We start from the raw sequence: 19143 nt of genomic DNA on the forward strand, positions 1-19143 counted from the left end.
TATGAGGTGCTGTTCCTCCAATTTCCGCTGTTGCTCACTCTGGCAATGGAGGAGACCCAGGACAGAGAGGTCGGATTTACATTTAATTGACTGCATTAGGTTCACCGGACTTTGCCTTAAGGAGGACTGAGCAATCTCAGATTATGGCTTAGTTTTATCCAGTCATATGTCCAACAAAAGGGAAGTGCCAGATACTCACTGAGACAACTTTGCATGCCTCTATTTTTTCTCTAACAGGAGCTAAAGTTCAAGCAGGTTTTTCATGAGTGAAACATGTGAATCTGACATTGTAGTGACAGATTTTTATACCGTTTCAAGGATTTAGTCCTTTAGTCACTTCAATTGAAGACAGGGGATCAGAAGATAATCGATACGCACCCACGTGCTCTCCACGAGACATTCAATGCCGTCGAAAGATGAATCTTCCAACAGTCTCTTGGTTAATAATTTCTTTATTTTAGTAGTAAAAACAGTAAGATATTCATTCAAACGTCTTCTTGTATAAGTACATTTCAATTCAATCATGGTCATGCTCATGCATGGTCGAAAGCTATGACCTCTCTCCCATTCGTCTTCAAACTAAACTAACTACTAGGGAGTCTGCGCCAGAATCCTAGCCACAAACCACGCCCCAGACTACGTATAAATCCCACCCACATAATTACTGGCAGATAAAATTTAAAGATCACTAATTATAGTTATAACATACTGAGTTAAGCTAAATGGCTACTACAGACGTAGTGATTCTCAAATGTGCAAAAATCTAAAAATATATACAGATAGAATGTATGCTTGTCCTGTGCGGGCCAATCACCTCCATCACCCCCCACAAGGAAAATAATGGAATTATGGAGGGGGCGAGAGGTGGGCGTTGGGGCAGAGTGAGGGGAGTGGGGATGGGGGTCAGGGGGTGGGGGGGTGAGCAGGAGGGGGTGTGGGAGCGGGGCGTGTGTGGGGGCGGATTATTCTCTCTATAATAAAGAAAAATCCCCAAACACCTGTCCGACAGATTAGAAACATTCTTCAGGAGTCAGGTGTGGATTTGTCAATGACCACTGTCTGCAGAAGACTTCATGGACAGAAATACAGAGGCTACACTGCAAGATGCAAACTACTGGTTAGCTGCAAAAATAGGATAGCCAGGTTACAGTTTGCCAAGAAGTACTTAAAAGAACAACCACAGTTCTGGAAAAAGGTCTTGTGGACAGATGAGATGAAGATGAACTTATATCAGACTGATGGCAAGAGCAAAGTATGGAGAGAAGGAACTGCCCAAGATCCAAGCATACCACCTCATCTGTGAAACACGGTGGTGGGGGTGATATGGTATGGCTGCTGAAGGTACTAGTTCACTTATCTTCATCGATTATACAACTGCCGATGGTAGCATAATGAATTCTGAAGTGTATAAACACATCCTATCTGCTCAAGTTCAAACAAATGCCTCAAAACTCATTGGCTGACATTTCATTCTACAGCAAGACAATGATCCCAAACATATTGCGCAAACAACAAAGGAGTTTTTCAACTAAAAAATGGTTAATTCTTGAGTGGCCAAGTCAATCACCCGATCTGAACCCAATTGTGCATGCCTTTTATATGCTGAAGAGAAAACTGAGGGACTAGCCCCCAAAACAAGCATAAGCTAAAGATGGCTGCAATACAGTGTTTAAGAAGGAACTGCAGATGCTGGAAAATCGAAGGTAGACAAACTCAGCGGGTGCAGCAGCATCTATGAAGCGAAGGAAATAGGCAATGTTTTGGGCCGAAACCCTTCTTCAGACTTTCTCCAATTTCCGGTAGCCCTTGCTGTCTCCTCCCCTTCTCAGCTCTCCCTCAGCCCTCGGGCTCCTCCTCTTCATTTCTCCTTTCTTCACCCCCCATCCTGCATGAGTCTGAAGAAGGGTTGTGGCCCGAAACGTTGCCTATTTCCTTCGCTCCATAGATGCTGCTGCACCCGCTGAGTTTCTCCAGCAATTTTGTCTACCTTGGCTGCAATAAAGGCCTGGCAGAGCATCACCAGAGAAGACACCCAGCAATTGGTTATGTCCATGAATTGCAGACTTCAAGCAGTCATTGCATGCAAAGGATATGCAACAAAATACTAAACATGACTACTTTCATTTACATGACATTGATGTGTTCCAAACATTATGGTGCCCCGAAATGCTGTAATTTCTACATGCTGTTGTAATTTCTACATGATGAAAAATGAATAAAAATGGCTTTTATTAAATCTGAAAATGTGCCTTTTAACCACATGTGATTTTTTTCTATTACAAATCTCAAATTGTGGAGAACAGAGGCAAATAAATAAATGATGGGTCTGTCCCAAACATTATGGAGGGCACTGTAGAGTTTATTAGCACAATTGTTGTTGGGAAGAAGCTGCTCCTGAACCTGGACATTAGATTTTTCAGGCACTTCTTTCCGATGCTGGAGTGAACCAAAGTATGGGCAGAGTGGCATGGGTTTCTGATGATGTTGGCTACATTTTAGAGGCAATGACTTTTGTAGATCCCTTTGATGGTGGGGAGGTCAGCCCTGTGATGGACTGGGCAGTGTTCACCACTTTTTCATTCCTGGGCATTCGAGTTGTCAAAACAGGCCATGATGCAACCAGTCAATACGCTCTCTACTGTACACCTATAGAAGTTCAAGGGAGTATTCATCAGCATACCAAATCCCTTCAATCGTCTCAGGATGTAGAGGCGTGTTAACTGCTTCCAATAACCCATGAACCGATTACCTCTACAACTGTGGCTGCCTCACCAACAGTCTGTTTGTCCCCTCTCTGTTTTTATTATTTTAAGTATGTTTTAAAAGTACTGGCATGTTTTAGTGTTTCTTGGTCTATTTTATGTGGGCGTGGTGGGTGGAATTGGGGGAAACCTTTTTCAATCACTTACCTCAACAGAGATGCGATTATTCTCCGTATCGTATCTCCGTCCCCCCTGTGGCCTAACAACGTGGAGTGGTGCAGCCTTTCCTGAAGACGGACTCGGCGCTTCAAGCGCCGACGCGCGGACTTTAACATCAAAGGAGCCCGCGATTTTTTGCCGAGGATCGCCTGTGAAAGAGCTCCAACCGCAAGACCTGTGGAATTTAACACCATGAAGCCCGCGGTCTCCGGTAAGAAGAGGCCGTCTCCGGAGCTCCATGCCGCGAAGTGTTCCAATCCGTCCCGACACCATAGTTTTGATCAATCCCGACACGAGGCTTTGGACATCAGATCGTCGGCAGCAGCGACTGCGTAGGGTTCAACAGCCCTGACCACGGGTAAACAAAGAGGAAGATGATTGAACCTTATTACCTTCCATCACAGTGAGGAATGTGGATTCCGCTGTGGTGGATGTGTATGTTAAATTTTATTTTATGTGGATGTGTGTATTGTTGCTTTTCACTTAGAATGTCTGTATGCAGGGGGGCGGGAATCACTATCCAAACATGGGGGGGGGGGGGGGACACAATTTGGTGCGCGATTTCTTGCTTGAGCACACACACACGTGAGGCTTTGGAGGCTTCAGCCATGGCCCCTGTGGACGGTAACATCGGGAGCTGACCTGGTGGTGACCGACTCCGAACTCTAGCTTTGTCCGCCCCGAATCGTGGGGTTTGAATCAGCCCGTTTGCGGGGCCTTTCATCGCCCGGCACGGCTTGAAGTTGGCCGGCGGGAGCTTCAACATCGGGAGCCTCGATCGCCTTAGTGCAGCAGTTTGATTTTAAACCGCGCCGGGTGATGAAAGGCCCCGCAAATGGGCCGATTCAGTCGATAAAGGGTCTGATATCCGCTTGAATCTTTCAAAAGCTGCAATGTGATAAATAACACTTAAAACAAATAGAACTGAAGCAAATAAAGGCAAACTGAAGAACCAACCCTGGAGGAGGGAGAGATGGGAAAAAAATACTAATTAATGTGAGTGATCGAATGAGGGACTTACCTGCAAGCCAGCCAGGAAACCCGTTCGACCGGATCCCTTAATGACCTGACCCATTTAAATCTGATACCCGTTTAAATCTTTCCCATCCACCAATACATCCAATTAGTTCAAATGGTAATTATACCCGCATCAGACAGCTTTAAGACATTCTCTGTGAATAGCTTCAGTAATATTTGAAGGCCAAAACACAATTGGTGACACATCGTGTTAATACGATGTTAATAGACATTTAACAAACGCTTAAAAGTGACACCCCCACTGTCTCGCAGAAAGCGGAAATTTTAATAGAAATGTTTTCACCGAATTTCAAAATCCGGATTACAAAACATGAGGGGGATTGTTCCCCCACCTCTCAAAACATGGGGGGGATGTGCCCATGGCTGTATGGTAACTCAAATACCACTGTGCCATAATTGGTACATGTGACAATAAATTTGAACTTGAACTTATTCCACTGTACAACACAGTGGCGCAGCGGTATAGTTGCTGCCTTACGGCGCCAGATACCCAGGTTCAATCCCAACTACAGGTGCTGTCTGTACAGAGTTTGTACGTTCTTCCCGTGACCACATGGGTTTTCTCCGAGATCTTCGGTTTCCTCCCACACTCCAAAGACGTACATGTATGTAGGTAAATTGGCTTGGTATAAGTACCAATTGGCTCTGGTGTGTGTGTACAGGGAGGTTGCATGGCAGTCAAGGTCATGACCCGTGATCCGTACTGTTGCCGCGCAATGCCATCTGGCGTACAAGCGGTGAACGTCAGGTAAGCACTTACAATGGCTGCCAGTAGTGGCCCATCTTCTGTCCCAGCATCCGGACTCCACTCTGACTGGTTCCACAATTGCGGACGGGGGGTGGGGTGGTCGGGGGGGGGGGAGTGTTGTCGGGGTGCCGGTGCAGCGCGATCAGTGACTCTGGGTGTGCGGAGGGACCAGACTGTCCCCAACTCAGCTGCGGCTAACGGGGAAGTTGCCGACTCACAGCCCGTGACATTGCGGCGCACAGGGAGAGACAGGGCGGAGGGCGGCCGTGGCAAGACAGCACTGGCCCCAGGGGAGAGTGGGAGCTGTCCCAAAGGATGCGCTCCTTCAGCCGCTTACACCTTGGTGCTCGGGTTCAGAGCAAAGATACTGCAGCATTTGGTTCAGAGCGCTCAGTCACCCTCCACAATTATTCACAGAACAAAAATTGACCATTTTGGCAGTTTTTAACAGGTAAGAAAGTACACGTTTCGTGTGTTAACAGTGTATGCCGGAGGCTGACATGTCCTCCAGATGGATTGAGCTGCTCCGTACGTCACGCCCTTTGGCCCGATGACGTTACGTGCAAACCCTCTATAGGATGGTGTTAACGTGCGGGGATTACTGATCAGTGTGGACTCGGTGGGCGGAAGGGCCTGTTTCCGCGCTGTAAACTAAACTAAGCAACCGTCGCCTCATCCTACCAGGCTCGCACCAGGGTCTCTTCCATACCCCGCAACACTGCTCTCTCTCCCCATCCCCGCACTCGCAACAAGGGCAGAGTCCCCCTAGTCCTCACCTTTCACCCCACCAGCCGTCACATACAACAAATAATCCTACGTCATTTTCGCCACCTCCAACGTGACCCCACCACTCGCCACATCTTCCCATCTCCCCCAATGTCTGCCTTCCGCAAAGACCGCTCCCTCCGCAACTCCCTTGTCAATTCTTCCCTTCCCTCCCGTACCACCCCCTCCCCGGGCACTTTCCGTTGCAACCGCAAGAAATGCAACACCTGTCCCTTTACCTCCCCCCTCGACTCCATTCAAGGACCCAAGCAGTCGTTCCAGGTGCGACAGAGGTTCACCTGTATCTCCTCCAACCTCATCTACTGCATCCGCTGCTCTAGATGTCAGCTGATCTACATCGGTGAGACTAAGCGGAGGTTGGGCGATCGTTTCGCCGGACACCTCCGCTCGGTCCGCAAGAACCTACCTGACCTCCCAGTGACTCAGCACTTCAACTCCCCCTCCCATTCCCAATCCGACCTCTCTGTCCTGGGTCTCCTCCATTGCCAGAGTGAGCAACACCGGAAATTGGAGGAACAGCACCTCATATTCCGCTTGGGGAGCCTGCATTGGGCGGGCATGAACATTGAATTCTCCCAATTTTGTTAGCCCTTGCTGTCTCCTCCCCTTCCTTAGCCCTCGAGCTGTCTCCTCCCACCCCCCCCAGCCCTCGGTCTCCTCCTCCTCCCTTTTTCCTTCCTTCTCCCCGCCACCCCCTATCAGTCTGAAGAAGGGTTTCGGCCCGAAACGTTACCTATCTCTTTCACTCCATAGATGCTGCTGCACCCGCTGAGTTTCTCCAGCATTTTTGTGTACCTACCAGGTATATTCCCATTGTCCTATCTTTCCCCACACCAATCTATATTACTAAATCTCTGTTCTTGACTGCTTTTGGCCTTCTGTGCTGCGATTTCCGAGAGAACGCCGCCACCTACGGCCGTCATTTTTGGCCACCTTGCTCAGAGCCCCCCTCCGCCGCATGTGTGCCGAGGATTTTTCCCGTCGATGAAAAATGACGGAGATATTAATGCTTTTACAAAATTCCCCATTCTCTCTGCTGCCCCTGCTGGAGGAAGGGGGAGGGACTATAAAACCAGTGGTGTACCTCAATCAGTCTCTCATCAAGATGGAGCTCTGTCAATTAGTCTCTGTCACTCTGAGCTCTGAATGACACTGAACAAATTTCTTCACACCTGTGAGTAAGTACCCTTAATGTGGTTTGAAAATGAAAATATGGTTAGTTTGAAATAAAAAAGCACTGCCTGCAAATGGTTGTTTGGGTTGAAGTAAAAAGGCACTCTCTATCTCTCTCCCCACCCCCCCCCCCCCTCCATCCTCCTCTCCTCCCCCCCCTACTCTCCTCTCCCCCCCCCCCCCTCTGCTCTCCCCCTCCTCTCCCGCAGCCTCTCCTTCCCCCCCTCTCCCCACCTCCTCTCTCTCTCCTCCCCTCTCCCTCCCTCCCCTACCCTCTTCCCTCCCCCTCCCTGCTCCCGACCTCTCTCAGCATCCCCTCTCTCCCCCTCTCTCTCTCCTCCCCTCCTTTCCCCCGTCACCCACCCTTCCTCTTCTCCTCCTCTCCACCCCCCTCTCCCTCCTGCCCCTCTCTCTCTCTGTTTCTGTCTCTCTCTGTCTCTGCCCCTTCTCTCTCTGCCCTCACTCTCTACCCCCGCCCCCCTCTCTAGATGTGACTGCAAGTTGGGGGCTATGCGTCAGTAGATAGTGTGGTTATGGGGTAAAAGGAGCAAATTAATATAATATCAAGGGGGGTAATTAGCGTGAGTGCGGGGGGCGGGGGGATAGTTAGTGTGTGTGACGCTGCATGCCGTCTCCCCCCCACACAACCGCACGTTGGGGGAACAGACCCAACGGGTCTGCACTTGGTCTAGTTTATTACTAAAACAGACACAACGGGCTGGATTAATTCAGTGGGTTTGGCAGCAAGTCCGGAGGATATGGACGTTTCGGGTCGGGGCCTTTCTTCGGAATAAGGTGTTTTCTCTCTTTTCCAATATGTACATGTGACAATAAATGTCTCTTGTCTTGATCAAGGGTTTTCGACCTGAAACAGTAACGCTCTTTCCGCGGGCTTTTTTCAGTTTTAAATCTTATATTTCGAGATTTTCTTTCAATTAGTTGTGACGAAGTCTGGTCAACCAACGTTGTTTGATTCTCTGTCAGACCCGCTGAGCGTCTCCAACATTGACCGTTCAAGTGCACGCCCCGCGCCGACTCACAACGCTCGCGTCTCCACGCGCAGCGCCTGCGCACGCGAAGGGAGTACCGTCGCGCGACGATGACGTCTTGACGAAACCTTGACCGAAATCGGGAGCCGGAGAACGGGAGCGCGCGTACGAGCCCGAGGGAGGAGGAGGAGGAGGAGGAGGATCACCACCCCCCGCAGCCCAGTGGCGACTTCAACCTTTCCAGGTATCACGGTCATCCGCATCGCAGCCCTGTGTTCACAGGCCACGCTGACGGGCGAGGGGAGGGGAGGGGGATCATGGCAGCATCTGTTGAGGCCTACCTGACTGATGAACCTCGGCCCTCAGTTCAGGGTGGTCCGATGGTCCCCACATGACACAAAGGCATCGGCAGGCCTCGATTTGCTTTAAAAAAAAAATCTAGCGTGATCAGTAATCAGTGTGTGCTAAAGGGAATCGGGGATCAGCCACCTGTGTGTTTTTAAAAGGAATCATGATCAGCCATCGGCGTGTGTTAAAGGGAGCCCTACCTGTGTACATTCTATTCTCACTATTAAGCCCTCCCTCAATTTGTGCCCTCAGTCAGCACATTATCTGTCCTTATTCCTTGTAGGCAGTTCCGTAATCTGCACTAGAAGGATGACTTTGGGTGTTGAATTGCCTTCACCATCTGTAAATATCTTACAGAAATAGGTCATAAATCACATTGTCTATTGTAATTATCTTTAATTCTTTCAATTCTTTAATACTTTAATTAGAAACATAGAAACATACAAAATAGGTGCAGGAGGAGGCCGTTCGGCCCTTCAAGCCAGCACCGCCATTCATTGCGATCATGGCTGATCATCCCCAATCAATAACCCGTGCCTGCCTTCTCCCCATATCCATTGGTTCCACTAGCCCCTAGAGCTCTATCTAACTCTCTCTTAAATCCATCCAGTGATTTGGCCTGCACTGCCCTCTGTGGCAGGGAATTCCACAAATTCACAACTCTCTGGGTGAAAACGGTTTTTCTCACCTCAGTCTTAAATGGCCTCCCCTTTATTCTAAGACTGTGGTCCCTGGTTCTGGACTCATCCAACATTGGGAACATTTTTCCTGCATCTACCTTGTCCAGTCCTTTTATAATTTTATATGTTTCTATAAGATCCCCCTCATCCTTCCAAACTCCAGTGAATACAAGACCAATCTTTTCAATCTTTCCTCGTATGACAGTCCTGCCATCCCAGGGATCAATCTTGTGAACCTCGCTGCACTGCCTCAATCACACGGATGGCCTTCCTCAAATTAGGAGACCAAAACTGTACTCAATACTCCAGATGTGGTCTTACCAGAGCCCTATACAACTGCAGAAGAACTTCTATACTGAAATCTTCTTGTTATGAAGGACAACATTCCATTAGCTTTCTTCACTGCCTGCTGTACCTGCACGCCAACTTTCAGTGACCGGTGTACAAGGACACCCAGGTCTCGCTGTACCTCCCCCTAACCTAACCTAACCCCATTGTGATAATAATCTGCCCCCTTTTTTTTGCCACCAAAGTGGATAACCTCACATTTATCTATATTACTCGACTAAGTGGGACCCATTGGGTCCCAGCATCACACGGGAGGGTTGGTCCCCCAACGCAATATTCCACCTCTCCACCAATTCCAATATTGATGGGGGGGGCTTTCTGGAGCGCTAGTATGGGTTTTGTGGGCTGAAGGGACTGGTTTCCAGAGGGCTAGTATGGACATTGTGGGCTGAATGGATTCTTGGGCTGATGGCTCAGTCACTCAAGCTTGTTGTGCTGGCAGCTCACTCACTCACGGCTGGTGGGCTGGCAGTTGACTCACGACTAGTCCTTGAAATTCCATTTCAAGCAGGGTGCAAGGCCACCAAATTCAAGTGCAGTTTCTTACCACTTCAAGCAGGGTGCAAGGCCACCAAATTCAAGTGCAGTTTCATACCGTTTCAAGCAGGGTGCAAGGCCACTAAAGACAGCAAGTCGTGACCTCTCCCTCCTCCATCTTGTAGAGACTGAGCCACGCCCACACTTCTGGGTTTAATAGTCCCTCCCACCAGAAGGGGCGTGGCCTTCATGGCGTAATTGACAGGAGAGAGAATCTCAACATTTTTTTAACACTAATTACTCTTTTATTTTTAATCGAAGGAAAAAATCCTCGGCACCGGATGAGCGGAGGGGGACTCTGAGAAAGATGGCCAAATATCACAGCCGTACGTGGTAGCGTTTTTTCTAAAATCAATATAAAGTGCAAACAGGAGGTGGTCAAGATTATACTTTTAATTATATAGAAGATAAGGCAACTTTAATTAGGCAAGGCAACTTTAATTAGGCAACACAGCTTTAGCATTTCCAAACCAAAGGCAACACAGCTTTAGCTGTGAGTGGCGAATGGAGTGCCGCAAGGCTCAGTGTTGGGGCCGCAACTGTTTACCATATATATCAATGATTTGGAAGAGCAACACTAGCAAGTTTGCGGATGACACAAAGCTGGGTGGCAGTGTGAACTGTGAAGAGGATGTTAGGAAGTTGCAGGGTGGCCTGGACAGGTTGAGTGGGTGGGCAGATGCGTGGCAGATTCAGTATCTATATTACTAAAAGTCTGATCTTGACCACTTCCTGTTCTGTATATTGATTTTAGAAAAAACGCTGCCACTTATGGCTGTGATTTTTGGCCATCTTCGTCAGAGTCCCCCTCCGCTGCGCAGGACAAGAGGATTTTTCCTATCGATGACAAATAAAAGAGTTATTAGTGTTTAAAAAGTGTTGAGATTCTCTCTCCTGAAGGCCACGCCCCTTCCGGAGGGGCTATAAAACCCTTCCGGAGGGACTACTTGACCCACTGAGTTCCTCTAGCAGATTGTTGCAACTTATTAGCTGTGCTGTCAAAGATTTGCATCTCAGAGGTTAAAAGAAAATGCAAATGCTGGAAGTCTGAAATACAATCAAAATGCTTCTGTGCAGTGAGTATTTTGAGCAAATTTGAGAGTTATAGTCATACAACACAAAAGCAAGTTGGAAATGATAATTGCTCATTTCTAAGCTGACACATGTGAATGGATGAGCAATGGTCAGCATGGACTTGGTGGGCGGAAGGGCCTGTTTTCATGCTGTTTTACATAGAAACATCGAAAATAGGTGTGGGAGTAGGCCATTCGGCCCTTCGAGCCTGCACCGCCGTTCAATATGATCATGGCTGATCATCCAACTCAGTATCCCATCCCTGCCTTCTCTCCATACCCCCTGATCCCTTTAGCCACAAGGGCCACATCTAACTCCCTCTTAAATATAGCCAATGAACTGGCCTCAACTACCTTCTGTGGCAGAGAATTCCACAGATTTACCACTCTGTGTAAAAAATGATTTTCTAAACTTAGTTTAGCTTTTCTAAACTAAGCTAAAATATATACCTTGTAAATGCAGTTTATTTGAAGCCGTATTTTGGTTTTATATTTGTCATTCACTTTTAAAATGGTATCTTTTTATAAAGCACTAGACCAAGTGCAGACCCATTGGGTCTGTTCCCCCAACACGCGTTTGCGGGAGGGGGGATGCGGGGTGGCATGCGGCATCACACACACTAACCACCCCCACACACACACACTAACTGCCCCCCTTGATATTATATTAATATTATTAATTTGCTCCTTTTACCCCATAACCACCCTATCCACTGACGCATAGCCCCCAACTCGCAGGTGTGTCTAGAGAGGATGGGGAGGGGGTGTTAGAGAGGAAGGGCAGAGCGAGAATTGGGAGAGACAGAAGGGCAAGAGATCTTTGATAGAGGGGAGAGAGGGAGGAAGGAGAGGGGAGGAGGTGAGAAGAGGAGGGGGTGGAGGGGAGCCGGGCGAGTGAGTGGGCCAAATGAGGAGAGAGAGAGAAGCGGCTTCTGACTCTGGAAAGCTGAATGAGCACGCGGGCGGGGCTTCACGAGCTGCGCCGACAGTGAGGAGAAGCTTCAGCGCGTGAGGCGCCGCTGACCGATGTGCAGAACAAAGATCCTATAGCGGAACGGAGCTGTAGAATCTTTGTTCTGCAGAACTTTCTCGATCTTTCTACGCCTTTAATCCACAGCGGCGGGGGGTCGGGGCCAGGAGCCAGGTGGGCCTGGATTGGTGGGCATAGTGACGTCAGCAGCTGGCAAGCGGCGATTATATTTTAAAAAGTGAGTTTTGTGAACAACTTTATTCAAAAATCTGGGGAAATAATTGACCGAATTTAGAGAGGAGCGCATTTTTGAAATCATAAGTTAAATCCCTACCGAAATTGTAAAAATCTCCGCATTTTTGCGTCTGGTTTTCGAGGAGATACGTTTCAAAGGCAAAATGACATACACACACACACACACACACACACACACACACACAGTTTTAAAAGTATATAGATATACACTATGATATATGATATAAACAGACAGATTATCTGATATTCAATGCTATTACTCCAGGATTAACATTTTAATAGTTAAACATATTTGATTGTATCTAAACGAACTCTAACTAAACTCCAAACTACGAATTGCTTTGGTTGCACTGGGGACTTTGGGCCTTGTTTGGTTTTGCAGTATACAATATTTGGTGTTCATTTATCAAACTTTTTTCTGTTTGTTTACTAGACCAACTGGGATCCGTTGGATCCCTGTCACATGGGAGGCCTAGTCCCCCAACGCAACCCTTTCCCCAACGATATATTGCACCACTAACCCGTAGCCCCAACCACTCAACCACATGGGAGGCCTAGTACCCCAACTCAACTGTACAACTGTACAGTTGCCGAACGTAAGATTCCAGCACTCCCCTGCCTCCCCCAGCACTGAACTTAAAACAAATTCCAATTTCACTTCCCCAATTGCAATACCAATTCACCTTCCCCCTCCTGTCCTGCTAGGAGCTGGAGTAAGTGTTGAATGATGGCAACATTGTTGCAAATGTCAGGTGGAGGACTGATATCCCATTTGAGTGAAAAGTTGGTGGAAGCACAGTGTTCCTGTATTGCAACTTTGTATCAAAGTTTATTGGAAGCTGGCAGGAAGGATTTTAACAGTAAAAATCTTGTTAAAGTTCGCTTTTCTAAACCTTGAAATATCAATAACGTGAAATATAACATCAAATGTGAAGAAACTTGATCCAAACGACCACGGGAAAAAGCTGAGTAAGATTCTGCAAATAAATGTTGCGCTATTGTATACCATTTTGGTGTAATTCCTGAGATCACAGACAGACAACCAAGTCGAAGCTTTTAATAGTATACTAGACCAAGTGGGACCCGTTGGGCCCCATCCCCCAACTGGGGGGGGGCGCGGCATCAGCGCTCCTCCGGAGACAGGCGCCCTCCGGAGCCAAACGCCCCCACAAGGAAAATTATGGAATTTATGGAGGCAATCAATCGTCCCCACATTGTGGGTGGGTGGGGGAGGGTGGCGGCGGCAGGCAGTGTGGACCCGACGTGTGTGGGGGGGGGGGGGTCGGGCAGCGATGCTGGAAAGTTCTGAATTTTTTTTGTAAAATGCCAATCAATTTTTGAGTCAATGAATAGACTCGACTTTTGACTCGACCCCTCCCCCCGTCACACACTCCCCCCCCCCCACCCCTGTCACACACTCCGCCCCAGTCGGACTGAAGATGGTGGCGCGCAGCATTCTCTTTCAAGCTGGTGCTGCTGCCGTTACCGTTGGCAACTCCCAATAATATACCACCACTCACAAGTTCCCCCAATGCATCTCTCTCTCTCACTCTCCCCCTCTCTCTCCCCCCCGTTGGCAATCTCTCCTTCACGCTGTTCTTGCCATTACCATTGGCAACGTCGCATTCTGATGTCATTGTCGCATACGGCAGCTTGTGTAAATGAGAGCCCATTGTGATTGGTGGACTGTGAGATGGTATTATGACATAATCACTGGAAGCTGCTGGAATACTCTCAGAAGCTGTTATTAGCTTTTTTTAAACCTTGATCATCAATAATGTGAAATATAGCATCAAATCTGAAGGGAATTAGTGGCGGCGCTGCCCAAGCAGCTGTGGCTCACCTGCAGTCCGTCTGTCTTTTCTTTTTTCTTTTTTTTTTGTCCTGTTGTTTAGTTTATTTCGTTTATTTTAGTTGTGTATGTGTGGAGGGGTGGGAGAAACTATTTTTAGTCTCCTTCGGGGGGGATGCGACGTTTTCTTGTCGTATCCCCCGTCTCCGTCTGCGCTGAGGCCTAATCGCGGAGCTGGCAGCCTCCAAATTGGACTGACCTTGAGTCTCCAGAGGCAGAGCCAGGACTTTCCATCTTCAGGGCTGTGGTGGCGTTGCGGCAGCGGCGACCCGACTTCAGATCCTTCGGCCGTGGGCCCAGTGGGCGACAACGTCGAGAGCTCGCAGGTCCCAGATTGGTACCTGTTTTCCGGAGCTCCCGCAACGACAGCTTCGTCCGCTGCATTGGAGGGTGGCAGCTTCGACCGCCCCGGGCCGCGGAGTTTGAACCGGCCCGTTCGCGGAGTTGGGAATCGGCCGTTGGACTTACCGTCACCCGGCGGGGTCCAAACACCGGAAGCCTGGATCACCTCAACGCAGAGGGAGAACAAGGAGGGAAGAGTCAAGGACTTTAAGACTTTTGCCTTCCATCACAGTGAGGAAGTGCCTGGTAGACTCGCAGTGGTGGATGTTCAACTGTGTTAACTGTGTGTTTTGTTATTTTATTTTATTTTTTTAATTCTATGTTATGACTGCAAGGTATATAATTTCGTTCAGACTGAAATGTCTGAATGACAATAAAGGATACTTTACTTTACCTCGACGACCGGAAATATTTAAGATTCTGTAAAAAATTTCAGCGCTACCGCGTAGCGTTTTGGCGAAGATACAAAAACACACGCCCACACACAAGATGAGTTATATAAGTAGATAGATAAATAGATTATATGATCTATGGAGTACTCTATTTACAACCAGCATCTGCAGTTCCTTCCTACGCACTGTTTAGAAACCTGTTGTGCTTCTGCAAGTCAGAATTTCATTGTTCCGTTGCAGTACACATGGTAAAAAAAGCGTTCTTGACTCTCTTGATTCTTAACTCTCTTGAGTTGACTCTTGATTTAAATGGCCCACAGAAATTAATTCAAATTGTTGACTTGTTTTTCTGCATGAAAACAAAAATGTATAAATGTTTTAATTGGCTTGTCATTCTTCATCTTGACGACATATACGGTATTTTCTTTTCTGTAGCACTTTTACATAATTCCTGTAAATTATAATTTCCCAGAACTTTTCTTATCACAACTGGTGGACTACATGGGTCATTATGAAGTAGTAAATTGCTTGAATTACTGAAATAAAGTGAAAAGGGGGCATGTGAAAATAGGTTGTGAAGAAATTCTCCTCACCGTGTATTTAAAGCAAAATAGACTAAAAGGCAAGGCAAGGCAACTTTATTTATATAGCACATTTCATACACGAGGCAGACTCAAAGTGCTTCACATAAAAACATGTCATGAAATGTCAATAAATGAAATAATAAAATGAAATAAAATAGAAGAACTAAAAGAAAAGAAAAGCAAAATTAAAAATGCATTATAAAAAGTGCAAAAGTTAAAAGTGCAATGTAGATAAGATTTAGCTGAAAGCTAAAGTAAACATAAAAGTTTTCAGTCTTGTTTTAAAAGTGGTCAAAGTTGAGGCAAGTCTTAAATCTTCAGGAAGTTTATTCCAGCTATTTGTTGCATAGTAACTAAATCCTGCTTTCCCATGTTTTGTATTTACTCTGGGAATCACTAGCAGATTGGTTTCAGAAGATCTTAGCGGTCTAGAAGGCTTATATAGTGGAAGCATGTCAGTGATATACTTTGGCCCTAAACCATGTAGTGATTTATAGGTGAGCAGCAGGATTTTAAAATCAATTCTCTGACATACAGGGAGCCAATGTAAGGATTTAAGAATTGGTGTAATATGCTCAAATGTTTTGGTCTTTGTTAGAACTCTAGCAACAGCGTTCTGAACAAGCTGTAGCTGCCTGACAGTTTTTTTTGGAAGACCTGCAAGGAGACCGTTGCAATAATCTAGCCTACTATTAATAAAGGCATGTACAAGTTTTTCTAAATCTTGAGCTGACATGAGTCCTCTTAATCTTGCTATGTTTTTGAGGTGATAGTAGGCCGATTTTGTTACTGATTTGATCTGACTGTCGAAATTTAAATCTGAATCCATAATGACCCCAAGATTTTTTACCATTTTGAAAGATTGGTAAAATTTTACATTTCATCATAGATTGAAATTAAAGGTTTTGTTGCTCCTTGGCTCTGAAAGCATCTTCATGGTTGTTAAAATGAGTTCTTTTTGCCAGTCTAATTCAAGAAAACTTGATTCAAACCATTGCTGCTAAAATCAATTCTTTATTCTGACAGCGCTGGATAATTCTTTAAACCTTCCAACACAGAGTTAGAAACTCTGGAGCAGGTCGAAAGAACTACTGACTTTGGCATAAATGTAACACATTATATAGGTAAAAGACAAGGATAGTACAAAAGGAGTGGCAAACTATTAACCAATCATTATGGTTTACCATACATTTAACTTATTTGCATTAACCAATCAACTAAATCCTTTCCATTGATTGACAAACACGTATAGTCACATGATTTTCCCTTTTCCAGCCCCTTTACAACCTTCTTCTCCTCTGGTTTCTTCAACCTCTTTGCTCAAAATAATTTTATTTCAATAAAGTAAAACCACAGATATAAAACTAATTCTCACAGAATACTTTTCAGAATACACCCATAATATAGCAATCACACAACACATGCATACAAAACATATTTTCACTTTTGGAAAAGAAAGTTATTTCTAAAACTTCCGATTTAAACAAAGTCTAATACTTACAATCGTAATTAAACACAATACACTTCACAATTAATTTCCTTACAACCACTTAGTTAAAATACAGTTACTTATGGATTACAAAGATTAAAGATGAGTTTTGCCCCATTCTTACAAAGTGGTAAAGACAAAGTTCTAATCACACAATTCCCAACTACAGACACATAAAGGCCATTAATTGTCACACTTGAGTGCTTCTTCCCAAGCTCGGGTCTAATTTCATTTTGTATTACAACCTCCATCTTCTATCTCTGGAGGAAAGGAATGTAAGGCCTCTTTACAACTTCTTATCAATAACATTCCACACAGCAATTTGAAGATTACAATATGCAAACCCCAATTGTTTGGCTTAGATCAAAACAGAGTTACATTCTCAGTCTTCTATAACATAAGAAATCCTTTTGCAAAGGTCACACAACCATCACCTATGCCTTATCTCTTATCTCAACATAAATACATTTAAACAGCACAAACCATCTCACAGACTAGTATCTACCCTTGGTGCCTACAATCCAACATAGACAACCATAAATCGCCTTAATGATACACTCGAGCTCGGAAGATGTGTCACAAAGGAAGAAGGATGGTGCCCATCAGATCAACATTTCCATGTTGTGATAAGCCATCTGTTCTCCTGTGTGTGTTCTTTGTTCTTTATTTCTTTGTGGAGGCATGTATTTCTGAAAGCCCCAACTCCAAGCTTTTCTCTTGCCACTTAATACAAGTTCCTTAAGAACTTATCATTTCAGCAATTTTATTATATATTTCCTCACGGTAACCTGTCTTTTGCATGATAGAAAAAGTAAAAGGATAATGGGGAAAATATTCCATCTGAAAACTAGCAGTTCTACTTGCAACTGGCATAATAAATCCTGGAATACCTGTACTGTAATGGTTTAATGCAAACTTGCTCATATTTCTCAGCAAATCCAAATGCCATATCAACGGGAAGAGGTTTGGGGCAGCACAATGGCGCAGCAGTAGAGTTGCTGCCTAACAGTGCCGGTGACCTTGGTTCAATCCTGATTATAATCACCCATAATCCCGCTTGGGATTTTCTCTGGCTGCTCCGGTTTCCTCCCCCATTCCAAAGATGTACAGGCTTGTGGGTTAATTGGCTTCAGTAAAATTGTAAATTGTTCCTAGTATGTGGGATAGTGCTTTTGTATGCGCTGGTCGGTGGGCCGAAGGGCTTGTTTCCGCCTTCTATCACTAAAGTCTAAATAGCTGCAAATATGTTAATTTCCTTTTAATTTGATTTTATTGAGTTGATTTAATATACTTAAGTGTTTTAATTACCCTAGTCTCTTCGGTTTAATTTTATTCAAAATTATATTAAAAAGTTAATTATTTTTAAGTTTAAGAAAGAACCCTGGAAAACGATGACCCGAAACGTCACCTATTCCTTTCCTCCATAGATGCTGCCTCACCGGCTGAGTTTCTCCAGCATTTTTGTCTACCTTTAATTATTTTAAATGTTACTGCTTCTTGAATTGTTTAATATTTGTTAATGTTAAAGATAGTCTGCCACAGATAGATATGATTTCCTCGAGCTTAAGTCCACAGGATGGATTAATGTAAAATGCTCAGAGGAAATTTGTGGATTATGGTAATACATGTATCTCAAAAGGCAATTGTTACTCTTTACAGATTATTGTTTATTATGTTTACAGTAAAAGCCACATCAAAAAGAAAGTATAATTTATGCTTGAGTTGCAATTGTTTCTTGATGCAGTTGTCTTCAGTGTTGTTCTGCCATTCACATCATCGCTCTGTGTCTGGAATATTTTGCCAAGCATTTCTACAATCTGCATAATTTGTCAGCATAAATCTACGGTTTTGATTTTGAATGTGCAGTGCATTCAGAAAGTATTCAGACCTCTTCACTTTTTCCACATTTTGTTCCATTACAAACTTATTTTAAAATGGATTAAGTTCATTTTTTTTATCATCAATCTACACACAATACCTCAAAATGAAGAAGCGAAAACAGGTGATTATCTTCTTAATAATGAAGACAATTAGTTGCCCCAATATAGTTAATATGCAGAAAATAAAATAAAGGGAATAAAGGCATACAGATAAAACATAAAATGTCATAAACTTTATTGATTGGTTTAATTATACTTTGAAAGATCAAATATTAATGAGATAAATACAATCAGATATAAATGTGTTTTTTTTTATATGGGGCAGGGGGATTGCTAATTATGGTTTATGGTTTAGTGCACATTTAAAAAACTATTGTAGGCATTGTGGCAAAGTATGTACCAGTTACATTGATAAATTGATTAGGATGGATTGGGAAATTAGTCGATAAATAGTGGCACAGATTTTTTTTAAGTGAAAATTCTGAATAATTACATTCCATTCGAGAAAACTTTTATTTGAAATTATGTATCATCCTATGATTAAGGATAGCATTGGATTAAAATAAGAGGCTATAATGTTTCAAAGAAAATACGTAAACTTGAAAATTGAGGAATGATCAAAAAAAATTAAATTTAATGCATTGTACTCCAAAAATATTCGAAATGGAATTTAAACAGAAGTGGACCCTCCACCTCCAAAAAATAACAGCCTATTGCACTTTATCTGTTTATTTATCT

The 19143-nt window shown here is 44.8% G+C and overlaps 1 protein-coding gene across 9 annotated transcripts in view; it reads left to right on the forward strand.

The window, feature by feature from the left end:
• The first annotated feature begins 7728 nt into the window (after positions 1–7728).
• The window catches only part of zc3h13 (zinc finger CCCH-type containing 13), a 108785-nt gene continuing 97370 nt past the window's right edge, over positions 7729–19143 (forward strand). For 8 of the 9 annotated variants that reach the window (XM_033032860.1, XM_033032863.1, XM_033032864.1 and 5 more), the window contains exon 1: positions 7729–7899. The gene's annotated coding sequence lies outside the window, so the exon portion shown is untranslated. The remainder of the gene's footprint in view (positions 7900–19143) is intronic. The other variant, XM_033032865.1, reaches the window with a different exon arrangement.

This window comes from Amblyraja radiata, chromosome 14 (genome assembly GCF_010909765.2).
Source record: "Amblyraja radiata isolate CabotCenter1 chromosome 14, sAmbRad1.1.pri, whole genome shotgun sequence".
In the NCBI taxonomy this organism is placed as follows: Eukaryota; Metazoa; Chordata; class Chondrichthyes; order Rajiformes; family Rajidae; genus Amblyraja; species Amblyraja radiata.